Genomic DNA, 16,623 nt, shown 5'->3' on the forward strand with positions numbered 1-16,623 from the left:
GGATTCGATTATACCTATCACTACACCTACTACCCTTACCGAATCACGTATGTTGCCATCCACCAAGAATTCCCGTAAGCGTAAGATTACATTTAGTTCTCATGACAATGATACTACACGCTACTATGGCTCAAGTACTCCCCTACCTCGTGTTGTTCGTCACCGTTCTAATATACCAACTACTAGTGTTGCAAAGCCTTCATCATCCCCTACCAATGAAATTCGAGAGTTAAAGGAGATTGTTAGGAGTTTGGTAGCCAGAGTTTCAGTGCTAGAAGAGGAACAAAAAGCCATAGCAGCCATCCAAGAAGACTATGAACGCCTTAGCGAAAAGTATGCTGACCTGCACGACGAGCTGGCCGCATTCAAAGAGCGTGTCGAACCAAGTTTTCTCTATTTAGAGCGGAAATTTCCAGATGAAGATGACTCTGAGTGAGATCGAGTTTATCTTAACATACGTTACCTATAGTACCTTGTTTCATGTTAAGGCAAGCAGACGTGTTTCATTATTTGTTTTGTGAGACATATTCAATCACTTCGAGACCTTTTATTGTACTTTCACATTTTGAATGCTATTCCTTCTATCTTATTCGTGCATGTGTCATTGAAAGTTGATCATACTATTACTACTATTTATTTACACTAAGCTTATGTCATTTGGGCAGTTACACTAACGTTGATTTGAACTAAAACACGAGCGTCACACACTTTCTTTACATATTGGTATAGTATAGCGTACAGTCAACTCTGGAATTTTCTTCTTATGATATAAATACAGCTCTGTTTGCTTGGAATACACGTCAAAAATTTCCTAATAAAATCCCTTGTAACTTATCCACATAACCGCCCCTAACGTTTTGAAGGAAAGTCGCATTGAATTAAAAACTCACATGACTGAATTTTTGAAATATTACAGCACTTATTTAATGTATAAGGGGCCTTGTCAATTTTTATAAAGACATAGAAAAGTCATGCGAAGGTGAATTTTGGGTCTAAATTTATTAGTAATTCTTCCAATGGGTAGAAGTACACGTAGATTCTCGTTACATGCAATGGATTAACCGTATGTGTTTTGCTAATCTGAACTTGTGAAGTAATGTCAAAATGAAAATATAAGTCAGCGTAATGTAATGACCGGGATTATATTACGGTAACTTATATGGAAGTTTAGACAGCATGACATAAGGAATGGGAGGCTAGTTAAAGAAATTATTCAAACTCTCACTGCTTATAAAATAAACATAATAGTTTCTGTTAACCCATCGATAATATATGTACATACCACCAATCATCACTAATGACCCCCACTTGCTACTACGTATCATTTGTTGAATGAACATACTCATCATCTCATGTCGCAACTCCTTACTATATATCATTGCCAATCACTATTCGACACTATTCCTCACTTCTAATCGATTCAATCACCACTCGTTTCTAGTTTATTTTTATAATGTTGTTTCATCGACACTCGTACGTTATGCTATTTTGCACTAAGGAACACCCCAAATGGTGAGGAACATTAGGGCCATCATGTGAGATCTATGAATTGCGCAAGGAGGCAACCACATGGCCAGATACATTAGAATTGGAGCTTCGGTCCTGCTTATTAAGAAGAAGGGTGGGTCGATGAGAGTGTGTATCGAATACAGAGAATTGAACAAGTTGACAATCAAGAATCGGTATTCGCTACCGAGGATTGATGACTTATTTGATTAGCTACAAGGATCCAGTTGTTATTCGAAGATCGATTTGAGGTCCGGGTATCACCAATTGAGAGTCAAAGAAGCTGATGCCTCGAAGACAGCGTTTAGAACACGTTATGGACATTATGAGTTTACAGTGATGTTGTTGGGTTTGACGAACGCACCAGCAGTGTTCAAGGACCTCATGAACCGTGTGTGTAAGCCATACCTAGATAAATTCGTCATCGTATTCATTGATGATATATTGGTGTACTCCAAGAACAGAGAAGAGCACGAACAGCATCTACGATTGATTTTGACTATGCTTAAAGAAGAGCAGTTATATGCAAAGTTCTCTAAGTGTGACTTTTGGTTACCAGAAGTATAATTCCTTGGCCATGTTGTAGCGGCCAATGGAATACAGGTCGATCCAGCAAAGATTGAGTCGGTTAAGAATTGGGAAACTCCAAAGACGCCAACGCAGATTAGACAATTTTTGGGTCTAACTGGTAACTACCGGAGATTCATTGAAGGATTATCTAAGATCGCTCGACCATTAACCGCGTTGACTCATAAGGGCAAGAAGTTGAGTGGTCAGAACCGCAAGAGACTGCATCTTAGTTGTTGAAGGAGAAGTTAACAACTGCACTAGTATTGTCTCTACCCGAGGGAAGTGAAGATTTTGTTGTTTATTGTGATGCCTCACGTCAAGGAATGGGTTGCGTGCTTATGCAACGAAACAAAGTTATTGCTTATGGATAGCGTCATTTAAAGATTAACGAGCAGAACTACGCTACACATGACCTTGAGTTAGGAGCAGTTGTCTTTGCACTTAGAACGTGAAGACACTACCTGTTTGGAACCAACTTCACTATATTCACTGACCATAAGAGTTTACAGCACATATTCGATCAGAAGAAACTCAACATGCGACAACGGCGTTGGATGGAACTACTTAACAATTATAACTGCGACCTTCAATACCATTCGGGCAAGGCGAATATTGTGGCAGATGCCTTAAGCAGAAAGGAGCGAGAGAAACCTCTTAGGGTTAAAGCTCTTAATATAGTTGTCCGTACGAATCTCACATCAGCACAACAAGAAGCCATGAAACTAGAGAATGTTGATGTTGAATTTCTCAAAGGGATGGATAAGAAGTTTGACGTCAAGGAAGATGGAACACGGTACTTTGCTAACCGAATTTGGGTACCAAAGTTTGGTGGATTGAGAGAACTAGTGTTGGAGGAATCATACAAGTCGGGATACTCAATTCATCCGAGATCAGATAAGATGTACCAGGATTTGAAGGCGTTTTATTGGTGGCCAAATTTGAAAGCTGATATCGCTACTTATGTCGGGAAATGCTTGACTTGCGCTAAAGTCAAGGCTGAACATCAGAAGCCATCAGGATTATTAATTCAACCAGAGATTCCCCGGTAGAAGTGGGAAGGAATTTCCATGGACTTTATTACGAAACTGCCGAGAACGCCGGGAGGTCACGATACCATTTGGGTTATCATGGATCGTCTCACTAAGTCCGCACACTTCTTACCGATAAGGGAAACCGATAGAATGGAGAAGTTGGCTCAGATCTACATTAAGTCGTCTCTAGGCATGGAATGCCTATATCCATTATATCCAACCGCGATAGCAGATTTACTTCTAGGTTTTGGCAATCATTGCAGAAAGCAATGGGGACCCGTTTAGATATGAGTACAGCATATCACCCCCAGGCGAATGGCCAGAGCGAACGAACTATTCAGACTTTTGAAGACAGGTTGGGAGCGTGTGTCATAGATTTCGGAAACGGATGGGATAAGTATTTACCACTGGCTGAGTTCTCATACAATAACAGCTACCATGCGAGTATTAAAGCTGCACCTTTCAGGGCATTATATGGAAGGAAGTGTAGATCTCCCATTTGTTGGAGCGAGTTGGGAGATAGTCAGTTGACAGGTCCTGAGAATATTCAGGAGACGACTGAGAAAGTGCTACAGCTTCAGGAATGACTGAGAACGGCTCGAAGTCGTCAAAAGAGTTACGTCGATGTTAGACGGAAGGACATAGAGTTCCAAGTTGGTGACAGAGTTATTGATGATGTAGCGTGAGGGTACGAAATAGTATTATTTTTACTAGGAAATACTACAAAATATGACACAAGTTTTATTAATTTACGGATGGGATATACCTAAACCTTGCTACAACACTATAGGCAGTGTACCTAATCGTAAAGTAGTGTAGTTTTTAGTAAGTCCGGTTCGTTCCACAGGGAGCTGGTGAAGTTAACGCTATATTATTAAGTTTATTTGTAAAAATATATATATAAATAAGTAGTAGTATTATTATAAAATGGGGGTTTTACCGTTTAATGACCGGTTTGTCGATTTTAAGCGTAAAAATAAATGACAAGAATTAAAGTGCGTAAAATAATGACAATAAATAAAATGACAGTAAATAAAATTGCGAGTAATAAAATGACAGTAAATAAAGATACGATAAGAAATATAATAAAAGAATTATGCTTATTTAAACTTCCGTAATCATGATGTTTGACGTGTTGATTTTAATTTATTACCATGGGTTAATTGTCCTTTGTCCTGGTTTATTTGATACGTCTATCTGGTTTTTGTCCATAATAGTCCATCGGTCATAAATATAAAGTGCGAGTATCCTCGTCAAATTACCCTTATACCCGAAGTCAAATATTCCAACTGATTAAGGATTTAAACTGTGACGCAGTTATCACTTCTGTCAACAATTACATCAGTTATCACTGTATGTAATCCACCCCTGTTTTAATTAGTTTATGAATATTAATTCATCCACTTGATCAGAATGAATAATCAATTACCCAACCCAATTGATTAATTAAATGATTATAACAGATTCCATATGAACATCACTAAATAGGACAACCATAATCATTATTAATTATTAGGTTAATTAATTTGAAGATAGGTTCGACAGACTCCAATGAGTTGTCACTCAATTAGACAATACCCCCCATCTATTAATAGCCCATAGTTCAATTTCCACAAGTGTCGTTCTTTTATTCAAACCCCAATTATGGTACAAAGCCCAATTACCCAATTTTAGTAATTAGCCCAACATCATGATTACTTCATTTTAAATAAGCATAATAACGACTTAGCTACGAGACATTAATGTAAAAAGGTTGAACATAACTTACAATGATTAAAAATAGCGTAGCGTTACACGGACAGAATTTCGACTTACACACTCAAACGATCTCTATCATAAATCTTATTATTATCATAATTTAAAATTAAAATTAAGATTATTGTTATATCTGATTACATTAACATTATGATAGAGAATTATAAATATAGATATTGATATTTGATATAGAAAAATAAGAAAAAAAGATAGAAAGAAAAAAAAAGATCGTAAAAAATCTCTACCTAATTCATCGAACATATCGTTCGTTTTATAGGCAAATTAGAATTCAAATTTTCTTTTACGACCCCTGAACTATGCTCAATTAACAACTTTTTATTATTTAATATTATTCTTATTATGAATTATTTAAATATTATATTTTATTCTTGTGCATAGTTGACTTGTAATTTTTACACCGTTGCGTCGAGCGTTGAGAGTTGGTTCATGTCCTGGTTTCGGATTTTCGAACGTCCTTTCGTACAATTTTATATCTTGTACTTTGCGTTTTGTAACTTGTACTCTTGTCATTTTTAGACGTTCTTCATCAATAAATTGAACCTTTTGAATTGTATCTTGTACATTTGAGCTTTTTGGACGTTTTGGTCTTTCAAATCTTCGTTTTTGTCTTTAAATCTTCATTTTCGAGCGATTTGCGTCTTTCGTCTTCGCACTTATTTATTTAACTATTACAACTAAAAATAAGGAAATTACATTTAAAAACATTACATATTGGAACGATATTGCTACTAAATATATGTTCATTTGGAACACTATCAAATATCCCCACACTTGAGCGTTGCTTGTCCTCAAGCAATACAGAACTTGAAATAAAAACATACATGAATCACTTTTTTATTCATCACATTTTGTACATCAGTGATTTTGATATAGCGGTATAAACAATGACAGTAATGATGGTTAAAGGTGGGTGTGTCATCCACAGTTGCCTCGGGTTTAGGTCAACGACACTTGCAATCAAATAGCCGATTTACTTTCGGTTTCCAAAGCAAAGTGCATATTTGAAAGGCGGTTTACAGTCCCACATGACTATAAAAATTTAGATCCTTTAAGGAAATTGGATCTTTATGAAAACATTTGATCTTTTGAAAATTCAAGCTAGATTTTACCCTAGATAAGTTTTCTGATTTGATCCACCATTGGTGTTGCAAAATATATTTGTGGATCAATATTTTGGCTAAAAACATTTAGGTTTGTGTAATCCACTGCTATCCCGGTATCGGAAAGCACACATCCAGTTTACGTGTTCCGTATATTACCTTTCGGCAAACTACCGTCCGGTTGTAAAGGAAAGCGATGAACAAGAAACTGTTAAGGCAATGTCCCGTGACATGCAGATGATTATGGTCTTTTAACGTGTCGGATGCTAGAACTATCCTTGGTAGGAGCGATAGTAAAGATCATCCTATGATTTTTCGGTCTGGCACAAGGTCCTGTCTCTGACCATGCTATGCAACCACCGTTCTTACGGTTGACACCCGATTTGCTTCAGGTGACCTAATGAATTCCAGGTGAATTCCTAGGATTTTACGTTCAATGGTAATGAACGCATTGAAAATGGATTTTCAGAAAACAAATCGGTTTGTATTTTTGATCAAAATATTTTCTCGTTCAAGCTCGAGTTTAGATATCATTGAATTCCATGAGTTTGAATTCTCAATCTTTAAGGTCAATCTCAAGGATTGAGTAATATCAGGCTTAAAAGCTGATTTTTGATCTTTAAGGAGATTATCCTTTCTGGGGATCTGATTCATTAGTCTTATCAAGCTAATTTGCACGGTGCCTCCCCATTGTACGAGATAAATCCTTCTCATGGTTAGGATAAATCTGACCACATGGCGACCCTGTTTGATGCTGAGGTCCGTGGATTTCCTGCTGATTTTAGAGATGACTTTTCTAGATTTTTCGTCAACCTACAGCTGGTCTGGACGACAACTTCTTGACCTAAATCAAGAAGCGCGTGTCTTTTTCGGAAGACTTTACTTCCTTTTAATGATGGAATTGATTCATCGTGTAGATCCATCTTTCTTTCAAATGTATTACAGTAAACCGGGTAAAACTGATTAGTATCGTCCAAAGCAAAAGTACCTGCAATAATTCTTATACAAAAATGTGATAGATAGTTTTTAATTGAATAACTTGGTACATTCTCCCCACACTTAGCTTTTATTTATTCTTTTCTTTGCCTTTTTATTCTCTTCTATCCCATTTTAAATGAATTCAAGCGTTTTGGGTTGTTTCTCAATTTATGTCCTTTTCGAGGTAACGATAATTTCGGTATTATCACCTAGTTTTCATCGTTCATAAATATGTATAAACATGATTTTGAGTTCATTTAATTGAAAATTTTTCAAATTTTCACAAAATTTGGCAAATAAACTAAGTGTAAACCCGAGAGAATTTATAACCCTTCCCCACACTTAAGATCATGCAATGCCCTCATTTGCATGAAATCATACTATAATTATAAATTCATGAGGGTGATTAGTGTAGAAAAGTGATTAAAAATACCCAGTTTGTAAGCATATTATTTTACATCACATTTGATATTTTGCTTCTTGTCGTCAAAATCAGTAGCTATTGCTGAACTTAATGTTAGTCTTTGAAAGTGCGTTGTTCTACCCTGTTTTGTACATAATATAAAATACAAACATATATATACATATTTTTGAAGTTGGGTATATTACCCCACGTTCAAAAATTTATAAAGTCTAATATCTTTTTGGCATACTTTAGATCAATAAAATTAAAAATAATGATAACAAAATTTGCCGTCCCACCCTCGGGTAAAGCAATTTCGGCTTAATGACCTAGTCTTCAACTCACGACGAATTTTAGAAATCATTTTTTTCAACTTAATGAATTAAAGTAAATTTTGTTTTTAAATATCACACAAAACTTAAAAGCATATTAATTTCATATAAAACCTAAAAAAAAAACAAAAATTCAGAATGGGGGAAGAAAACTAGTTCTTTAGTGTCTGCTAGCGGAAAAGACCAATCGGATTCCATTCTCGGAACTACACGAGAACAGAACAACTAACTCTAGATAACATTTTCTTAGAACATTTGAATCTCCCCACACTTAGGTAGCTGTGGTGTCGAAATTGTGATTAACTTCATCGTCAATTTCTTTTGGTCCATAATCAACTTGCCTATCTGTGACTTTTTCTTTAAGCCAGTGCCCGGCTTCTTCCGTAATATCCCAAAATTCAACTAGTTTCGCCTTTTCTTTAGGCGACAGATTGGATACTAACCGGTTACATAACTTAAAGTTCCCTTTACTTCTAGCATCGATAGCCCGTTTAAAAAGTTTCTTCATTGAACTGTTAATAACGGGGTCATTTAATTTCGTATCAACAACGGGGTTCTTTATTATCAAGTCATCATTAGGTTTTACTTCATTTTCCCCACACTTAGGCGTTTCATTATTGCTAAGTATTACCGTTGGAGTTGGTAAAAGCACATGGTTCTTACCAATTGTTTTTACTGGTTCAACGGTTTTGGCTGGTGGAGATTTAGACTTTCGAATCATAAAGGTGATCGATTTGTCACCACTTTTAAGTGTCATTCTTCCATTTCCTACATCAAATAACGCCTTGGTGGACGCTAAGAATGGCCGACCTAAAATTAGAGGAATGTTTGGGTCCTCTTCTATGTCAATGACAATAAATACGACTAGAAAGGTTAAATTGCCTACTTGAACGGGTAGTTTGTCAGCAATTCCAACTGGGTGCTTAATGGTTTGATCAAAGAGTCGAACACTCATATCCGTTGGAGTTAACTTACCTACACCTAATCTCTTATATAAGGAAAGAGGCATAACACTTACACTTGCACCTAAATCTGCTAGTGCATCATACATGACACAATCACTAAGTAGACAAGGAACAATAAATTCACCCGGATCACCTACCCTAGGTGGAGGTTTTGGTGGAACTGTCTTCACCGGGTTTATATTTACGGCTTTTGTTTCTTGCACTTTCTTATTCTTTTTCTTCTTCTTCTTTCCAGAGGTATCACAATCTTTATTACCTATCACTTGCTCATACTCAACTCCTTTTCTTGGAAACGGGATGGGTGGTTTGTATGGTGCCACCACTGGCTTTACATACTCGGGTGGTGGTGGTGTAACTTCTTCATTGTTACTCTCATCTAAAACCTTCCCATCTTCTGGTGCTGGTTTTTCAGAATTCGTTGAAACCATATTAACATTCTCATTCCGAGGATTTACTTCAGTATTACTCGGTAGCTTTCCTTGTTCCCTCTCACTCATCATGCTAGCAAGAGTACCTACGTGTTTTTCTAGATTCAAAATGGAAGCTTGTTGAGTTCTTAATGACTGATCAAACCTCTCGTTCGTTTGGGTTTGAGATGTAATGAATTGTGTTTGAGATTCAATCAGCTTTGCCATCATTTCTTCTAGATTTGGCTTTTTCTCTTCGGGTTGTTGTGGTGGTTTATACAAGCTAGGTCTTTGTTGATTGAAAGTGTTGTTTTGAGTTGGTTGGTTATTCGGACCTTGTTGGTTATACCAGTTATTTTCGGGTCCTTTTGGATTGTAAAGAATGTTTTGATTTCGATTTAAGTTTAGCCTTGGCGGTTGATAATTATTTTGATAATTATTTCCCGGCCTTTGGTTCATATAGGAAACATTCTCTCGTTGTTCCATCGTTGGTTCAATGTGACAATCTTTCAATAAGTGTGGTCCACCGCATTGCTCACAACTGATTCGTATTGCGTGAATATCTTTATTCATCTTTTCCATTCGTCTTTCGAAAGCATCTATTTTTGCGGAAACGGAATCAAAGTCATGGCTAGAATCGGCTCTAGCCACTTTAGATGAACGAAAGATATCTTTTTCTTGGTGCCACTCATGCGAGTGGGAGGCTGTGTTATCAATAATTTTGTAAGCTTCAGTTGCGGTTTTCTTCATAATGGATCCACCGGCTGTTATGTCGATGTCTTTTCGTGTAGCAACGTTGACACCTTGGTAGAATATTTGTACTATTTGGTAAGTGTCTAAACTGTGTTGAGGACATCCTCTCAACATCCTTCCGAATCTTGTCCACGCCTCATATAATGTTTCATTTGGCTTTTGCGCGAACGTAACAATTTCTCCTTGAAGTCTCACGGCTTTAGATGCCGGAAAGAATTGTTTAAGAAATTTTTCAACTAAAACATCCCATGTGTCAATCGCCCCTTCAGGTAACGATTCTAACCAATCTTTGGCTTCTCCCTTTAAAGTCCAGGGAAACAACATGAGATAGATCTGCTCATCTTCCACTTCTCGGATTTTGAATAGTGTACAAATTCTTTTAAACGTACGAAGGTGTTCGTTAGGATCTTCATTCGGTGCACCACTGAATTGGCATTGGTTAGTTACCATGTGTAGAATTTGTCCTTTGATTTCATAATCTGGCGCATTAACTTCTGGCTTAATAATGGCGTGACCTTGGCCCGTGCGTGTAGCTCTCATTCGATCTTCCATACTTAGAGGTTCCGTTACTTCCATAATTGAATTTGTTGAATACGAATCACTAGAGGATTCTGATTTAATGGTTTGTGGCTCAGGAGGAATAATTAGTGGTTCAAGATCTTGGAATTGTCCTTGAATATGCTCCGGGTTCTTAATTGTGAAGTCGGGTTCAAAAGATGGATTATCGGAAATTTGAGTTGGAGTTCTTGTTCGACTAGATGACGATTCTAAAGAAAAATCAACGGCGACAATATTTGCTAGATGTCTTGATCGAGTTACAGGTGGTGAACGTATGACCGGCGGCGAACGTCTTGCTCTGTGCATTCACTGAATATCCTATTAGTTTTTAAAAAGGAAAGAAAAATTATAATAAGTTATCCAATTAATAGACTTTTCTGATTTTGCCCACGTTTCGAATAGCCAAAAGATGCAGCAGAGGGGCAGGATTCGTTTGGTCTCAATATAATTGAGGACTGTTTGGCTCCAATAACCCGGTCCACGTACAAATCCAACTATTACTACGAACCAGAAAATTTTGATGTCTATCAATTTAACAACTTAAAATAAATTTTCGTAATTTTAAGAAATTTAGAGAAGAAGTAGAAAAAATTCTAAGTCCTAAAAACTAGAATGGCGAGAAATAAGAGAGAAATAGATTGCGCGCCGAAAAATGTCGAAAAATAAAAAATGGTTGAAAAATAAAAGGTGACGGAAAAATAAAAGAAACTTATCAAAACTTAAAAATACTTAACTAATTTAACCTTATTACTACAACTAACTTAAAATTATAATCGCAAATTGAAATTACTAATTGGAATGATAATTGATACATAGTAAAAGGTCTAAAAATATTAAAGCTTACAGGAAAAGACTAAATCCCAAATGGAAATAACTTAAAAAGAAACTAAAACTTAAAAAGGCGTCGCAAAATTCTAAAGCACCTAAATCTTAGTCTAAAGAAAAAAGCACTTAAGGAATTCTACGGCAAAGCCTAAAAATCTAGGAGTAAAAATAACTATAGCAAAAACTAAGTTTAAAATTAAATATGAGCTAAAAATACAAAAGTTACGCTACAACGATTAAAAAGGTACAAAATATAAAAATATACAAAAAGTTGTAAAAAGTACAATTTTTATAAAAATATTATTTTATATTATTTATTTAATAAAACTATTAATTTTACAATTTAATAAAAACTTATTTAAACTAAATACATAAATAAAAATAAAACTTAAAACTAATAATAATAATAATAATAATTAGGTTTTAATAATAATAATAATTAAAAATAACCCGTGATTAGGGTTTTTGTCCGTGTGTCAGAAGGCCTCCGCGAGTCGCGGCAAATAAAGAGGAAAACTCCGCGAGTCGCGGGGTTCAGGAATTCAGTTGACAGCTTTTGTTTTTACGCGTTTTTCTTTTTTTTTTTTTTTTTTTTTTTTTTTCTATTTTTTCTGTTTTTTAATTAAATAAAAGATATTAAAATTAAAACTTATATTTTTATAAACTAAAATAAAAATAAAGAAACTTTTAAAACTTAATTATTTAACAAAGTCTTAAAAATACATATATTTTTTTTTTCTTTTTTATATTTTTTTTTTTTTTTTTCGTTTTTTTTTTTTTTTTTTTTTTTTTTTTTTTTTTTTTTTTTTTTTTTTTTAAAAAAAACGATTTTTTTTTTTTTTTTTTTTTTTACAAATTTTTTTTTTTTAAAAAAAAACGCTTTTTTTTTTCTTTTAAAAAAAAACGATTTTTTTTTTTTTTTTTTTTTTTTTTAAAAAAAACGATTTTTTTTTTTTTTTTTTTTTTTTAAAAACGATTTTTTTTTACAAATTAATAATTTTTTTTATAATTATAATTTTTTTTAAAAACTCTTTTTTTTTTAATTCATTTACTATTCATGAATAGTAAATGAAAATAAATTAATTAATTTACTATTCACATGAAAGCGACATGATAGCAATTATTAATTATAAGTTACATAATATACCCCTGAAGTATTTAATAAATACGACTTTTTTTTTTTAAAATTTACGTAAAGATTCTTAAATATTTTTATATTATTATATTCTATTTCAATATTATTATATTATTATATTTTATTTCAATATTATTTTAATTAAAAATATAGCGTTTTAGCGCTCCCCGGCAGCGGCGCCAAAAACTTGATGATGTAGCGTGAGGGTACGAAATAGTATTATTTTTACTAGGAAATACTACAAAATATGACACAAGTTTTATTAATTTACGGATGGGATATACCTAAACCTTGCTACAACACTATAGGCAGTGTACCTAATCGTAAAGTAGTGTAGTTTTTAGTAAGTCCGGTTCGTTCCACAGGGAGCTGGTGAAGTTAACGCTATATTATTAAGTTTATTTGTAAAAATATATATATAAATAAGTAGTAGTATTATTATAAAATGGGGGTTTTACCGTTTAATGACCGGTTTGTCGATTTTAAGCGTAAAAATAAATGACAAGAATTAAAGTGCGTAAAATAATGACAATAAATAAAATGACAGTAAATAAAATTGCGAGTAATAAAATGACAGTAAATAAAGATACGATAAGAAATATAATAAAAGAATTATGCTTATTTAAACTTCCGTAATCATGATGTTTGACGTGTTGATTTTAATTTATTACCATGGGTTAATTGTCCTTTGTCCTGGTTTATTTGATACGTCTATCTGGTTTTTGTCCATAATAGTCCATCGGTCATAAATATAAAGTGCGAGTATCCTCGTCAAATTACCCTTATACCCGAAGTCAAATATTCCAACTGATTAAGGATTTAAACTGTGACGCAGTTATCACTTCTGTCAACAATTACATCAGTTATCACTGTATGTAATCCACCCCTGTTTTAATTAGTTTATGAATATTAATTCATCCACTTGATCAGAATGAATAATCAATTACCCAACCCAATTGATTAATTAAATGATTATAACAGATTCCATATGAACATCACTAAATAGGACAACCATAATCATTATTAATTATTAGGTTAATTAATTTGAAGATAGGTTCGACAGACTCCAATGAGTTGTCACTCAATTAGACAATACCCCCCATCTATTAATAGCCCATAGTTCAATTTCCACAAGTGTCGTTCTTTTATTCAAACCCCAATTATGGTACAAAGCCCAATTACCCAATTTTAGTAATTAGCCCAACATCATGATTACTTCATTTTAAATAAGCATAATAACGACTTAGCTACGAGACATTAATGTAAAAAGGTTGAACATAACTTACAATGATTAAAAATAGCGTAGCGTTACACGGACAGAATTTCGACTTACACACTCAAACGATCTCTATCATAAATCTTATTATTATCATAATTTAAAATTAAAATTAAGATTATTGTTATATCTGATTACATTAACATTATGATAGAGAATTATAAATATAGATATTGATATTTGATATAGAAAAATAAGAAAAAAAGATAGAAAGAAAAAAAAAGATCGTAAAAAATCTCTACCTAATTCATCGAACATATCGTTCGTTTTATAGGCAAATTAGAATTCAAATTTTCTTTTACGACCCCTGAACTATGCTCAATTAACAACTTTTTATTATTTAATATTATTCTTATTATGAATTATTTAAATATTATATTTTATTCTTGTGCATAGTTGACTTGTAATTTTTACACCGTTGCGTCGAGCGTTGAGAGTTGGTTCATGTCCTGGTTTCGGATTTTCGAACGTCCTTTCGTACAATTTTATATCTTGTACTTTGCGTTTTGTAACTTGTACTCTTGTCATTTTTAGACGTTCTTCATCAATAAATTGAACCTTTTGAATTGTATCTTGTACATTTGAGCTTTTTGGACGTTTTGGTCTTTCAAATCTTCGTTTTTGTCTTTAAATCTTCATTTTCGAGCGATTTGCGTCTTTCGTCTTCGCACTTATTTATTTAACTATTACAACTAAAAATAAGGAAATTACATTTAAAAACATTACATATTGGAACGATATTGCTACTAAATATATGTTCATTTGGAACACTATCAGTTATGCTTAAAGTATCACCTTGGAAGGGTGTTGTACGATTTGGGAAACAAGGTAAAGTGAGTCCTAGATATGTTGGACCGTTTGAGATAATCGAAAGAGTTGGACCAGTAGCTTACAGATTGAAACTGCCACAAGCACTCAGCGGTATTCATGACGTTTTTCATGTGTCCAATCTAAAGAAGTGCCTAGCCGATGATAATTTAATTATTCCTTTAGAGGAACTACGTATCGAAGAAAAACTTCATTTCATTAAGGAACCTGTTGAAATCTTGGACCATGAGGTCAAACAGTTGAAGCAAAGCAGAATTCCTATCGTTAAAGTTCGGTGGAACGCGAGAAGAGGACCAGAGTTCACGTGGGAGCGTGAAGACCAGATGAGGCTGAAGTATCCGCAATTGTTTCTCGAGGAAACTACTTCAGCGGACGATCACTAAAATTTCGGGACGAAATTTTCAATAACAGGTGGGTAATGTAACAACCCTGATTTTTCCGTTACTTTCGTTAACCTTCCGTTAGTTTATTTAACGGCGATTATTTAACTTTTATGCATTTACGTGTATTAAATGCGTACTTGATCTTCGGAGGGTTTTAATATTTGATATGGGTTGATATTAATTCAAATGAATATTTCGAATAATGAAATACGATAAAAACGGTACGATTATGATAATAGCTTTTTTGAACAACGAAACGCTCGGGTTTATTGTAATAATTAATTTTATTAATTATTAACTTTTTAAAATATTTAATTTATTGGGTTTTTAATAAATTAGACAATTGGTTGCGTTTAACGATCGGGTTAGCGTTCCGGGCCTTTGGTACGACAAAACGACACTTAAAACGGACCACGATTACGTGTTTTTGCAAAACGAGAGCCCGGGAACCCATCCCATGGGGCCCATCGGCCTCCCCCTCCCCCTCCCCTTTATTTTGTTAAATGTTGGATTAGTTGAAGGACTTATGTGTATTTATCTATTTTAGGGCTATATATAAATACTTGTGATTAACCTAAACTAATTAAACCCTCACAAAAATTACTCCAGTTGATCCCTCCTCCCTCCCCAAAATAGTCGACCACCACCACCATACTATCACCTTCAATTTTCACTTTTTGATAAAACCCTGAACACGAAAGTTGTAATTCCCGATCTCCTCTACGCGTTGGTGTATTTAATTTAGCGATCAAAGGTATATTTTCATGAACCCTAATTCTTAAAAATCTGATTTTTATAAAGTTTCATAGTTATGTTATCAATTGCTCAAGTCTATACGCGTACGTGTTAATTGTAATCGTTGTTTTGATTGTTTGATGCGCTAGGGTTTAAAAACGAATTTGTATTTGTTTGATCAGAAAAATTAAGTTTTTCAAATATTAATTATGATGTTATAATCAGATTCCTTGCGAAAAACTATTGAGTTTAGGCTTTGGATTCGCTTGATTTCGTTTCCGTATGATTAAGTTATGTCGATTTGAATTATCGTTGTGTTTTTGTTGCTTGATCAGAAATCTGGTATTGATAGACAATGAATTGGCATGTGAGACTTATATCACTGGAAATATAATTTAAAAACACTCAAGTTAGACTAGGATATCATGTCGTTTACGTATGTATAGCCCGAGATATGCTAAAATTAGTGTAAATATAGTTTTATACAGCACTTGCATGAAAATAACCTTATATGATAAAATATGGAAATTTCTGTTATTAAAGCCTTGCATATTTGAAAAATAGACAAAAATTACTTCATCTTTCATATAGATATCATAGGCTAATTGTATCTAGATCTTCGGATAATTGTATGCGAATGTGACTAACGAAATGGGAATCGAATCTGTAAATTGAACACGGTTTTGTACTTTGTGAATTTTGTATATTTATTGAGTATGTATGCTTCTGGAAAATGAAACTTAATATGATATGTGACTTATTGTTAGTTTATGTCAATCTCTGAAACCTTATGTATTGGGCACAATAGAGCCATACTTTATGTGAATTCTGATTTGAGCTGAAAACTGAATGTTCAAATTTCACGAATAAACTGTATCAATTGGCTAAAAAAAAGTTTCTAGATTTTTGATATGTATTACTTTGATTTGTCCTTAAACTATGGCCACTGGTCTTATATCAATTTCATGTTCCTAACTCCGGTTATAGCTGAAATGAAATCAGTGCGTGGTCAGAAACTGACTTGGCAAACCCCAAATGTATCCCTTCTGATTCCTGACTTTT

The sequence above is a fragment of the Rutidosis leptorrhynchoides genome, chromosome 1 (assembly GCF_046630445.1).
Source record: "Rutidosis leptorrhynchoides isolate AG116_Rl617_1_P2 chromosome 1, CSIRO_AGI_Rlap_v1, whole genome shotgun sequence".
Lineage (NCBI taxonomy): Eukaryota > Viridiplantae > Streptophyta > Magnoliopsida > Asterales > Asteraceae > Rutidosis > Rutidosis leptorrhynchoides.